Source organism: Macaca thibetana, chromosome 14 (assembly GCF_024542745.1).
Source record: "Macaca thibetana thibetana isolate TM-01 chromosome 14, ASM2454274v1, whole genome shotgun sequence".
In the NCBI taxonomy this organism is placed as follows: domain Eukaryota; kingdom Metazoa; phylum Chordata; class Mammalia; order Primates; family Cercopithecidae; genus Macaca; species Macaca thibetana.
The window spans coordinates 31,882,637-31,896,550 of NC_065591.1; the positions used below are offsets into that span (position 1 = coordinate 31,882,637).

At 40.7% G+C, this 13,914-nt stretch overlaps 1 protein-coding gene across 1 annotated transcript in view; it reads left to right on the top strand.

Annotated features, from left to right (window-relative positions):
• CSTF3 (cleavage stimulation factor subunit 3) overlaps positions 1-13,914 on the top strand; it is a 710,177-nt gene that overhangs the window by 427,211 nt on the left and 269,052 nt on the right. The gene's annotated exons all lie outside the window — the stretch shown is intronic.

Genomic DNA, 13,914 nt, shown 5'->3' on the forward strand with positions numbered 1-13,914 from the left:
AGCAACTCAGGAGGCTAAGGCAGGAGAATCGCTTGAACCCGGGAGGCAGAGGTTGCAGTCAGCCAAGATACGGCCACTGTACTCTAACTTGGGCGACAGAGTGAGACACCATCTCAAAAAAAGAGTCAGTGAGGGCGACGAGTAAACACTCAATGATGCCACAGTTCCGTATATGCTGTTGGGGAGCAGGAAAGGAGGCTGTGGGCTTCTGCAGAGGAAACTGCTGAGAGAGGAGGTTAGGGAGGCAAGCAAGGGACTGGTGCCATGGTGGCCTAAAGTGCCATGGTGTATATATTGCAGACATTGAGATAGAAGAAATTCAAAATGAAATTTTAAATATGGTTTTCTTTGCTTCCGTGCCCTTGAGAAAACACTGGATATAACCGAGATGGGTCGCTTACTGGGCCCTTCCTGCCCGGCACTGTCCTGGCCCTGAGAAAAGTGCTTATCATATGGGTTCCCTGTAGACTGTAACTGCCCCCGAGGGCAAAGAGATGCAGCTGAATTAACAATGACAGAGGGCAGTAGGGAGCTTAGGGACGAGTTTTAAAGCAGAGGAGTGGTGAATGTGTGTTGCAGGAAAATCACTCCGGCCACCTTATAGAATGGGTACAAAAGGGGTGAGATAAAAGAGGAGGCCGACTGTAAGAAGGCTGTTGCAGAAACACAGGTCAACTTGCTTTCCCCTTCCACTTATATTTCAACCTATTTTTCTAAAAACAGTTTTCCAGGCCCACCCCAAGACCCAGGACATCAGGGCCAGCAAGACAGTAACGGCACCCACTAAGACCAGCCCCTAGACCCGGGGTGAGTGAGGCTGATCTCAGTCCTCAGCGCGTCCTCCACAGCAGCTTAGCTGCTCAGTGTTTGTTGACTTAAACTTGACTTCCATTGATGACATTTCAACTCCTCCAGGTTCTGGCTAATTATCCTCTAAATCCTCCAGGGGAGCCAGGCTTGGTGGCTCACGCCTGTAATCCCAGCACTTCAGGAGACCTAGGCGGGTGGATCATTTGAGGCCAGGAGTTTGAGACCACCCTGGCCAACATGGTGAAACCCCATCTCTAGTAAAACTAGAAAAATTAGCCAGGCATGTTGGTGTGCACCTGCAATCCTAGCTACTCAGGAGGCTGATGCAGGAGAATCGCTTGAACCCAGGAGGCAGAGGTTGCAGTGAGCTGAGATTGTCCCACTGCACTCCAGCCTGGGCAGCAGAGTGAGACTCTGTCTCAAGTAAATAAGTAAATAAATAAATCCTCCAGTGGGAGGAGGCAGAGTCTTTTGTTTGTTTTTAACCGTCAAAGGCCAATTTGTCTCCCACTAATACTTCTGTTGCTTTTGGGGTTCATCCAACAGCAGAGCAGAGATCTGGTCTAGCGTTTGACACTACGGGGGTAGCTCACTTTTACTATCTCTCTTTGCCCTCAATTTCTTGACTGTGTTGAGACTGTTTCTCGGGCTCTGTGGGGTGGAAACCAGGATTGGTCATTGAAAATCTCAGTGATTTGGCTACTGTAACCAGAGTTGGGAAGATCACAAGGTCAGGAGATCGAGACCACGGTGAAACTCCATCACCTAAAAATACAAAAAATTAACTGCCTGTAACCTTCAGAAAACTTTGCAAAATCCGGCTGCACTCCACACAGAGTATCCCTTTCAGTGATTTAAACTAGACGTAACCTTCAGAAAACTTTAAAATGCTACCACACTATCCCTTTCAGAAACTAGACGTATCTACCCAAGATACCAAGATGCGTGTATCTACTCAAAACAAATAAAAGCGTAAGTCCACACAAATGCTTTTACATGAATATATGGAGCAGCATTACTCACAATAGCCAAAAAGTGGGAAGAACTCATGAACTGGTGAAAAGATAAATAAAATGTGGGACAACCAAATACTGTTCATCAATAAAAAGGAAGAAAGTACTGATACGTGCTACAACACTGATGAATTGAAAATACTATGCTAAACCAAAGAAGCCAGTCACAAAAATTCACAATATTCTATGACTCCACTTGTATGAAGTGTCCAGAAAAGGCAAACCAAAGAGAAAGTCGATTAGTGATTACCTGAGGCTGGGGAGTAAAAACCAACAGTGACTGTAATGGGCACAAAGTTTCTTTTTAGGGTAAGAGAAATGTCTTAAAATTAGATTGTATTCATGGAGAAGTTAATGTCCTCCAAAGGCCAAGCACAGTGGCTCGAGCCTGGAATTCCAGCACTGGGAGGCCAAGGTGGGATTACTTGAAGCCAGGAGTTCAAGCCCAGCCTGGGCAATACAGCAAGACCCTGTCTCTAAAAACGTAAAGAAAAGTCCTCCGAAAAGTCCTCCAAGAGGTTGGACATCATCTTGACAGTGACAGTGGAAATTTGAAAGCAGGCTGGCATCCAATGGCAACTTCAGAATTTTCATGAGAATCTTTGAGGAAACTGGTCAAGGGCTTGTCTTAAAGCTGAATTTGATAAGCAGAGCTCTGCTTTCACTTAGGTTATGTTTACTTGCCCCTTCTATTGCTCCAAGCATCTCCTTGGCACCTCCACTGCTACCATCTTGATCAAAACTGAATTTTAAAAAGACCACCTGGAAAGTAATGGGAAGGTTGGAGGTGGGGGCGGGGAAGTGGGGCTCAAAGCCAGGAAGTCAGATAAAAGTATTAGTTTGGATAAGTTCCAGGTCTGAACCGAGACAGCACAATAAGGATGGTAAGAAGACAGGAGGAGACAGGAACAGTGTTGAAGGATTTGACAGGGAGTAACTAATGATACCAAGAGAAAAAGGAAGAGGAAGAGGGAAAGGAAGGGAAGGGGAGGGGAGGGGAGGGGAGGGGAGGGGAGGGGAGGGGAGGGGAGGGGAGGGGGGAGGGGAGGGGAGGGAAGGGAAGGGAAGGGAAGGGAAGGGAAGGGAAGGGAAGGGAAGGGAGAAGGGAAGGGAGATGACTATGCACGGCCTCTGTATCCGTCGTTCAGCATCCACAGATTCAACCAACCTCAGTGGAAAATACTCAGAGAAAAACTATAAAAAATAACAATATAGCAATAAAAACATAGAAATAAAAAACAATATGCTATAACAACTTGTTGCATAGTGCTTACATTGTATTATTAGTATTATAAGTAATCTAGAGGTTATTTAAAGTATATGTGGTCAGGCACAGTGACTCATGCCTGTAATCCCAGCATTTTGGGAGGCCAAAGCAGAAGGATCGCTTGAGACCAGGAGTTCCAGATCAGCTTAGGCAACAGTTAGACTTCATTTCTGCAATAATAATAATAATAATAATAATAATAATAATAACATAACAAAAAAACACATTTTTTAAATTAGCTGGGCATGGTGGTACATACCTGTATTCCCAGCTACTTGGGAGGCTGAGGTGAGTGGATCACTTGAGCCTGGGAGGTTGTGCCTGCAGTGAGCCATGATCAAGCCACTGCACTCTAGCCTGGGCAACAGAGCAAGACGCTGTCTCAAAAAAAAGTATGTAAGTATATGGGAAAGTGGATGGATGAATGGATGAATGTAATGTATATATGTATGCATGTGTGTATGTATTTATTACAGACAAAGTCTGGCTCTGTCACCCAGGCCGGAGTGCAGTGGCACAACCATAGCTCACTGCAGCTTTGAACTCCTTGGCTCAAGTCATCCTCCTGCCTCAGCCTCCAGAGAAGCCAGGACTACAGGCATGCGCCCCCCACAACAGCTAGTTTTCATTATTATTATTATTATTATTTTTGTTTTGGTAGAGACAGGGGTCTCGCTATGTTGCCCAGCCTGGTCTCAAACTCCTAGCATCAAGCAATCCTCTGGCCTTGGCTTCCTGAAGTACTGGGGTTACAGGCATAAGTCACTGTGCCAGGTCCAAAGTATACAAGAGGATGTAAATGTGTAGTTATATGCAAATACTTGCCATTTTTTATCACAGACTTGAGCATCTGTGGATTTTGGTGTACAAGAGAAGTCCTACAACCAATCCCCCACACACCCGAGGGATGGCTGTACTTTCTCACCGATTACCATGGGGGATTTGCAGTGCCCTTCTGCCCTGATGATTCTTTCCTCCCCATTGATATTAGACTAGGGCATGTGAATTCTTTTGACTAATGGCATGCGACAGAGATGGCAATGTGCCAGTTTCATTCATAAGCTTCAAGAACCATTTCAAGGTCCAGCTCTGCATCTTTTCCCTCTTCCAATAAGAAAGCATGTCCAATATTTTTTACTCTTTCAGTCAGAATCCTAAAATAAAGAAGGCCCATGGAGCATACGTGACCTGCAGACAGGAGCAGAGCGGCCACCAATCTGGGAGCAACATAAAACAAGGGAAAAAGATAAGCCTGTGCTGGTTTGGGGTACTGAGATTTAGGGGCTCATTTGTTACTGCAGCATAACCTATCAAAAGCTGACCAACAGATTCTCTCAGCTATTAATGAAAGAAATAAGGCTGGGAAGAAAAGACAAGAGCTCAAACAAATGTTTCACTTTTTAAAAGTTGTTAAGTTTTCAAATATATCCTCTTGATGGATACCAAGAAGATATAGAATAAGGTTATAGGCTTGTTGTAACTCTTTAGATTATTTGAATGCAGTTATCAGGGGAGTTTAAAGAATATGAGCCTTGAAATGATAGGTCTGGCTATGCTATTCTTCCTGGGAAGTTAAACAAGCCGCAGCTGCCTTGCTTAACATAAATGAGAAGTACTAGATACTTCATGAGGTTTTGCAGTGGTGTGCTAAATCTCGCTTGTACCCGCTGTGAGAGCCAATTGTTAAATTTACAGGAATTTTATGAAGCAGTTGTTAAACACAGTCATCATTACAAATTCAATTACATGAAGTTACAATTAAATTATATTAAAAGCAAAGGTAAATACAGGGCAATCCTCGCTTTACACGGATCCAGGATACACGAATTTCAATTATCGCTGTTTAGTTAAATAATACCAGTCTGCCAACAACGCAGTTCAGATTTTAGTCACCACAGTATATTAGCGGTGAGTGATTGCATAAAGTACAAATTCATTGCTAGCTCTTTGGTCCACAAATCACTTTGTAGGTAATAGATGTACTTCATGATCAGTGACCAATCGCATCTCTTCTTTCAAAGACTGTCAGTGACGGAGCACTGCTCGTCTGTCATTCAGTTCATACAGACAGCAAATTGTGTGGTTGCTTTACCTTCTTGTCCTCCAGTGACAAACCCACATGACATTTGACAAAAGTGGATAGAATCAAAAGAGGGAATTGACCAACAAAGATGAGGGTGAGCAAAGAAATAAAAAGTGACAATGCTGGAAGTAAAATTTGACATAAATGTAAGTGGAATTGTAGAGGAAATAGTTCATTGTAGGAATGTTGACACGCTGCTGTTCTAGAGTCTGTACAGATGCAGCCAGAGGAACTCAGGGAAAGCAAATTTATCAACATAAATGAGCAAAGTGGTTCTGACAAAAAGAATGAAGATAGCCCAAGAGAGGAAGTGATGCTGAAAAAGATTCACGTTAGAGAAATTCTCAGACGTATTTCACAACATTCAGAGCACAGAGGATAAAATGCTGGAAGTTGATCCAAACTTGCAAAGGAGTATGACAATTTGCCAAGGTATAAAAAAAGTGAATCCTAAGTTATATGATAAGAAGAATGCAAACACCATTTAAACTACTGATACATTTTTTTGCAAAGAAATAAAATGCTTAACTCTCAATGCTTCTCATGTTTCTAATTGGTATACTATATAAATATCAGCTTTACTATTTTTTCATTTCCCTATACATTTACAACCAACAGTAAGAGACTTAGCAATGCTTTAACAAAAAAATAATGTTAAGGGTCATGGAACAATTGTAATTTTTCCCATTGATAAAGATCACATAGTCTCAGCTTGTATAGTCATTTTTATGGTCCCACACTACTGTTCAAAGTAAGGATGAGTTATACTCAAAACATATCACTTTCGAATAATTTCACTATTATCTGTGCTCTTGAAGTTATTTATGTCTATCGTATCTATGTTATATGGTGCAAATCTCTCTCCAGCTCTGTGTTCAGCGACATTGTGCAGATAGCTTGAAATTGTTCTTGGTGGGAGCATTTACACCATGCAAATTGGCAAACACTAGAAATCAGGGCTTGACTTATTGTTTTGTTGATCATCTAGACTTAAGAAAGTGATGGAGCCGGGCGCGGTGGCTCAAGCCTGTAATCCCAGCACTTTGGGAGGCCGAGACGGGTGGATCACGAGGTCAGGAGATCGAGACCATCCTGGTGAACATGGTGAAACCCCGTCTCTACTAAAAAAATACAAAAAACTAGCGAGGTGGCGGCGCCTGTAGTCCCAGCTACTCGGGAGGCTGAGGCAGGAGAATGGTGTGAACCCGGGAGGCGGAGCTTGCAGTGAGCTGAGATCCGGCCACTGCACTCCAGCCTGGGCGACAGAGCCAGACTCAGTCTCAAAAAAAAAAAAAAAAAAAAAAAAAAAAAAAGAAAGTGATGGAGAAAATGTTAATGCGGACTAAATTTAAATGTTTATCATACCTATGGTTGTACATTGCTAATAGCAAACAAAATATGGGGGAAAAAGGGAAAGCATATTCTTCCAGTATTTGAAAATTATTGTCAGATAGAGCAAAGAATTCACTCATGTCATTGTTGAACAAGTGAAGTTCTAACATACATCTTTGCTGTTTCCTTTTGGTCTTCAATGTAAAAGAAAATAATAAACACTGACATCAAAAGTATACTTGTCGATCGATACCATGAGCAACTTCTTGGCTAAATCAGGTAGTAATCAAGCATTTATTCATAGCCTGATTTTGTCAAATCATGGTAGAATTATAACGTTAAGTTGGAAGAATTATAACCTTAGGCTGGCTGTAAGTATACAAATAGATTATACTATACTATACTATACTATACTATACTATACTATACTATACTATACTATACTACACTACACTATACTATACTATACTATACATCTATCTATATACTTTTAGTATATCTATAGCCAACTTAAGGTTTTACTTAAGTCTATACTTATAAGCATACTTATATGTCTGGAAAACTCAACAAAAGCATTCTGTGAGAAACAATTGGCCATATGGAATTTATAATAAAGATTGTTGTATACTTATTATCATTTATAAATTATGTTCTACCATAATTTATAAATTACCATGTAATTTATAACAAGTTTATATAAATACATATGAATACCCCCTCACCCACCCAGCTAGTTGATGAACATTTGCCAGCACTGCATTTTAGAGAATGTAATTAGGTAGGACATTCACAGCTTTAGAGTCAAACAGGGACTTGAATTTCAGCATTGCTTCTTTCTGTGTTATCTTTGTTTTGTTTTGTTTGTTTTGTTTTGTTTTGTTTTGTTTGGAGTCTCGCTCTGTCGCTCAGGCTAGAGTTCAGTGGCACGATCTTGGCTCACTGCAACCTCCACCTCCCAGGTTCAAGCGATTCTCCTGCCTCCGCCTCCCAAGTAGCTGGGATTACAGGCACGTGCCACTACGTCCAGCTGATTTTTTGTATTTTTCAGTAGAGACGGAGTTTCGCCATGTTGGTCAGGCTGGTCTCGAACTCCTGACCTCAGTTGATCCACCCACCTCGGCTTCCCAAAGTGCAGTGCTAGGATTACGGGCATGAGCCACATCGCCTGGCCTCTTTCTGTGTTATCTTAAGTAAACTACTGAGCCTCTCTAAGCCTTTTCTTCTTCTGCAAAATAAAAAAAAAATGATTTGTCACAAGAAGGGGTTGTTGTGAGAATAAGCCACATAAAAGGCTGTGGTACAATGTTGAATGACTATTACTCTTTTCCTCTTATCTTTTCCCTCCACTTCCAGTTGCCAAATCCTCTAAGTTTTATTTCCTTTGCTAGAGACAAAATGATCTACACATTTTCGTACTACATGGCAGGTCTACCTGACAGCAGAGAAATGGATGGATGAATGGATGTCTTCCTTTGATTCCATGATAAACCAGTCAGTCTAAGTAGTAATTTAAGAATTCATGGAGGACTGAAATCCTTTCTCACTTTTTCAAAATCTATAAAAATTAGAAACTGAGCCGGCCAAGTGTGGTGGCTCATGCCTGTAATCCCAGCACTTCGGGAGGCAGAGGAGGGCAGATCACGAGGTCAGGAGATCGAGACCATCTTGGCTAACACGGTGAAACCTCGTCTCTACTAAAAATACAAAAAAAATAGTCGGGCGTGGTGGTGGGCACCTGTAGTCCCAGCTACTTGGGAGGCTGAGGCAACAGAATGGTGTGAACCCAGGAGATGGAGCTTGCAGTGAGCCGAGATCACGCCACTGCCCTCCAGCCTGGGCGACAGAGCGAGATTCCATCTCAAAAAAAAAAAGAAAGAAAGAAAGAAAAAAGAGAAGGAAAAAGAAACTGAGCCAAGTGTGGTTGCTTATGCCTGTAATCCCAGCAACTTGGGAGGCCGAAGTGGGAGGATCACTTGAGCCCATGAGTTTGAGGCTACAGTGAGCTATGATCATGCCACTGGCCTCCAACCTAAGTGACAAGAGAGACAGAAACCTCGTCTCTAACAATAAAAATTTAAAAATTAGATGCTCCGACATAGCCTACACTGCTCATATTTCTGCTTTGTTATTTTCTTTAAAGTTATTACGAGACCAGTTAAAAAAAATTTTTGTTAGGGAACTTCCCCCCCCTGCTGGCCATAATACAACATAGCAATACTATATTGAACGGCATCACTAAACGTCAAACTGAAAATAAACTCGGAATAACTAATCTTGCAAACTGCCTACCCACAGACCAGCTCAGGCCTGAAGACAACTTGTGTTTCATATACATCCTATCTAAAATAATTTTTTTAAAAACTTATGAATTAGTTGCCAACATTTGACGTGCATATTTCTGCATTTTCTCAAAAAAGTAGACATTGGTGCACATTTGGTCTGCCATCCTACTTGTGTTTCCTGATTCCTTTGGGTGGGGCTTTGACTCTCCACTCGACCAGTCCCCACTCAGTCTCCTTCATCTACTTATGGCATCTACCCAGCCCTTGCTGCTTTTAAGTTTGCAACCCCAGGCTCTCAATTTGCCAATGAGTAAACTGAAGCCCAAACTTGCTCAAAATCATACTACCTATAGTAGTAGTAGCAAAGCAGATAATGAAATTTCGGCCTCCTAAATTCCATTCGACAGATGTTTATTGATTTCACTCATCTATTTAACAAATGTTTTAGTGCTGACTGTGGCCAGGCATATAGCAAATGTCAAAGAAACAGAGTCTGCAGGATTACCTTTGTCTTCAGAGCTTACAGTTAGTGCAAAGAGCAGGTAGACAGTACAAGAAATATGATGAAAGTGATGAAAGAAGGGATAAGGGAACTGTGGCAATGCTGCAGCATAGTTCCTGCTCTTACCTCAGCACCTGTTTCAAGTCCATCATCATCACTGAGAATACAAATATTACTAAGATTTGCTAAATAATGTCCTCAAACCCTAGGGCCCACATTGATTCAACATTTACTGGGCACAAGTGCTAAATATTAGAGAAAAAGTAGTAAATGCTGCATTTACTACATTACTTCTTCCAAGCATGCCCTCTAAAATAGTCACTCATTCATCTCCCTGTTCATCCTGCCTTCGGAATTACCATCTGCAATCAACGTGCTAGGCTAAGAAGGAGCCTAGATCAGTAAGATTCACAGCAGTGTGCAGTAGTTGCTGGGCAAGCCACATCTCTGCAGAAATAGGAATCAGACATACCCTTAAGTCATGGAGATATCGGATTAAAGCTAAACTAAGAGAAGAGCAGAAACTAATCATGACACCACGATTAAACACCCATGACAACCATGATTGGGAAGTAGTACAAGACAAAGCGATTAGTTTTTTGTCTGATTTGTAAAAATTACTGAGTCCTTTGAAATCTGGGCTAGTGAAATAGCTGAATACAGATCTGAGGCAGAAAAGGTACAAGGTGAGCCAAAGACATTCTTTTGGACCAGAGAGCAAGGGAATATTCAGACAAATGTGGTGATGTCAAAAAGATTCAGGAGTCTTGAAGATAACTGGTCACTTTAAGCTACTGAATTAAAGCAAAATCCATGAACCCATAGTGATGACAGAAAAACAGAGAGTGAGAGAGCATGTGTACAGGGAGGAAGCCTGTTTTTACAGAAAGATGCCGGGTCATGAATGTATTTAAGAGAAGGAATGATAGAGTTGAAAATCACCATTTTGGCAATCCCCAGTGTAATGGATTCAGACAGCAATCATTAATGCATGCTAAAAACACCGAGTACAATGTTATTGATACTTTCAAAATATCACCCCACCGATGACAGTGGACAGTCATCACTCTTAGTTATAACTGTCATCGCTGATAGTGGACAACCTGACATGACACAATGACACAACTGCTTTGCTCATGAACACTGAATCAAGGCATTAGAACCACCTTCTACTTTGCAGAAAATAAAAATCAGTCAATTAGGACAAATGAACAATCAGACAAATCCAGAATGTACAATATTCTAGCCTGAACTTGTGGCTTACGCCTGTAATCCCAACACTTTGGGAAGCCGAGGTGGGTGGATCATTTGAGGTCAGGAGTTCAAGACCAGCCTGGCCAACATGGTGAAACCCTATCTCTGCCAAAAATACAAAAATTAGTTGGGCATGGTGATGGGTGCCTGTAATCCAAGCAACTCTGGAGGCTGAGGCAGGAGAATCGCTTGAACCCAGAAGGCGGAGGTTGTATTGAGCCAAGATCACACCACTGCACTCCAGTCTGGGTGTCAGAGTGAGACTCCATCTCAAAAAAAAAAAAAGGATGGTGGATGGATGAGTGACTGTTCTGTTCTGAATTAAAAGTAGTCAGAGACATGCCATAGCCAAACGCAGTAGGTAAATCTTAATTGGTTGGTGGAGTAGGGGGAAAATAGCTACTTGTTTCAAGACATTTTTGAAACAATTGGGAAAATTTGACTACCGACTGAAAACTAGATAAATGTTACAGAATTGTTAACTTTGCTAGATGTTATAAGGTCTCATGGTTTGTTGAAAATGTCATTATTCTTACAGATGCATGCTTAAGTATTTTGGGGCCAAGTATGATTAACCACAAATGGCTCAATTTAAAAACTACACATAAACATACAAAGCTAGTAAGGCCAATGTCAGCTAGTGAATCTAGGTGAAGGTTATATGTGTATTCACTGTACTACTCTTTTTTTTCTTGTTTGTATTTTTTAATAAAAAAAGAAGTATAGAAATTCTACATGAGAAAAAAAGTTGAGTTCTTTGGATTCTCCAGAGTCGCTGAAGAAACAAGCAATTACTAGAATAAATCTGATCACTTTAAAATTTTGCATTTTGGCATTCAAATGTTTGTGCAGTTTGTAAAACATGCAAAATGCCTATAAATTCAATGCTATAAATTGACGTAGCAAATATCTGTATCTGAAGTTGCTTATATGCACATTAACTATCTGAAAACACACATTTTTATGTTTAAAAACTCTATTTTTCTGAATTACCCAAGCATACTGTAACCATGTATTATATTTACAATGGGATAATATGAAACATTAACATCTGATTTTTCTACTTCAAATAACCACACTTCTAATTAGGTGTTAGTGTAGTTTCTCAATTACCATTAAATAAAAAGTTCACACAAAAATTAACATGAAATGAACCATTGACTTAATAAAAGCTAAAACTATAAAACTCCTAGAAGAAAACAAAGGAGAAAGTCTTTGAAACTTAGTGATAGGCAAAAATGTCTTAGGACACAAAAAGCACAAACCATGAAAGAAAACATTGATAAGATGGACTTCAACAAAATCCAAAACTTTCGCTCTTCCTAACACCCTGTTAAGAAACTAAAAGGTAAGTCATTGGCCGGGCGCAATGGCTCACGCCTGTAATCTCAGCACTTTGGGAGGCCTAGGCGGGCGGATCACAAGGTCAAGAGAACGAGACCACCCTGGCCAACATGGTGAAACCCTATCTTTACTAAAAAAAATACACAAATTAGCTGGACGTGGTGGCACGTGCCTGTAATCCCAGCTACTCAGGAGGCTGAGGCAGGAGAATCACTTGAACCTGGGAGATGGAGGTTGCAGTGAGCTGAGATCATGCCACTGTACTCCAGCCTGGGTGACAGAGCGAGACTGTCTCAAAAAAAAAAAAAAAAAAAAGAAAAAAGAAACTAAAAGGGTAAGTCACAGACTGGGAAACTATATTGGCAATACAAACCTCTTAACATAACTATTGGTATTCATCCCTCTAACTTAGACTACTTCAGTAACCTCCTACCTGGTCTTCCAACTCCCACCCTGGCCCTGCAATCTATTCTTCATTCAACAGCCAGACTGATCTTTAAATTAGGTCATATTGTTTGCCTGCTTAAAATCATCCCATGGCCTCCTACAATATATGGAATTAAATCTACACTCCAATCTTTGGGAAAAAGCCTGCATGCCCACCCTTATAGTAGCATTTTCTATCTCTTGCCACCCACTCACACACTATGCTCTGGCCATAATGGCCACTTCCTATTTTGCTCATATTAAAAGCTTAACTTGCTGCTCCCTCTGTCAGATATTCTTTCTTTGCATGCCTGATCAGCATTGTCCTTGTCACAGTTCAAGTGTCACCTCACTGAGGCATTCCCTGACATGACCCTTCCAGTCACTCTATCCCCATACCGTCTTCTTTACTTACCCTACCTGAACCTTACTTTAGTCTTCTCCCCTGGGAAAAGGTTGGATCCCTAAGAGCGAAAAGGACCTCTGTTTTGTCCATTGGTACATGCACCGCATATGATGCTTGGAACATAGTAGATGCTTCAAAAGTTTTTTTAAATGACTCATGACATACCCACTATATGCAAGGCACTATGCTGGGTAGTTACTGGCTCAATGGTTTAAATGTGTTGCTCAAAGCCCTTTTTTCGTCCTATTACCCTGTTTTAGAGAAAAAAATGTTATATTCCTAGATCTATTGAAATAGCTGAATGCTGCTTCGTATTTTTTCAAGAGGCTAATTTACTTTCAAGTAAATTGCAAATTCTGAATTTCATCTTTATGTAGGATCAGTGCTTTGGCCTACATGAAAACGTTCATATTATTTTGAACAACTCACCCTCAAAAGAATGGCTAAAACAAAAGAAACAAAAAAATATAATGTGTTAGTGAGGACATAAGGCAACTAGAACTCTCATACACTGCTAATAGGTGTAAATTAACTACTTTGGAATAATGTTTGGCAGTATCTATATACACCATATGTCCTAGTAATGCATGCCTACATATATACCCAAAGGAAATGCATGCGTATGTTCACCAAAAAATATGGACAAAACATTCATGGCAGCCCTATTCACAGTAGCCAGGAAGTAGACACTATTCAGGTGTCAAATGTCCATCAACAAAATAGTTCTGTATACACACAAAGGAATACTATACAGCAATGGGTATAAATGAACTACACACAACGTGGATGTATCTTATAAATTAAATGTTTAACAAAAAATAGCCAGATGCCAAAGAATGCATTTATGTTGTACTTCAATTAAACATTGATAGGGGAAGGCAGAAATTGAAAATATGTATTCTCACTAGTGTGTTCTGGGGGAGCACTCCTCTAGAAACTTTCCAACTGAGGTTCCTTGAAAGTTAGATCCTTGAATTATGAGGTGTTGGTATTTGAGGACATAAGTTGGCCTATTACAATCACATTCTTTTGAAGTCACGTTTTAAATATTAAAAATTCATGTGAATTCCCTATTCTTCATCCACGCATATTGGGCAGAAATTACTTCTCTCAAAAAATATTTGCGGAAACTTAATATTGAAGGAAAATGGGTCAGGGTCATCCTATGGTTGCAGGTACTCTGGGCACATTGCCT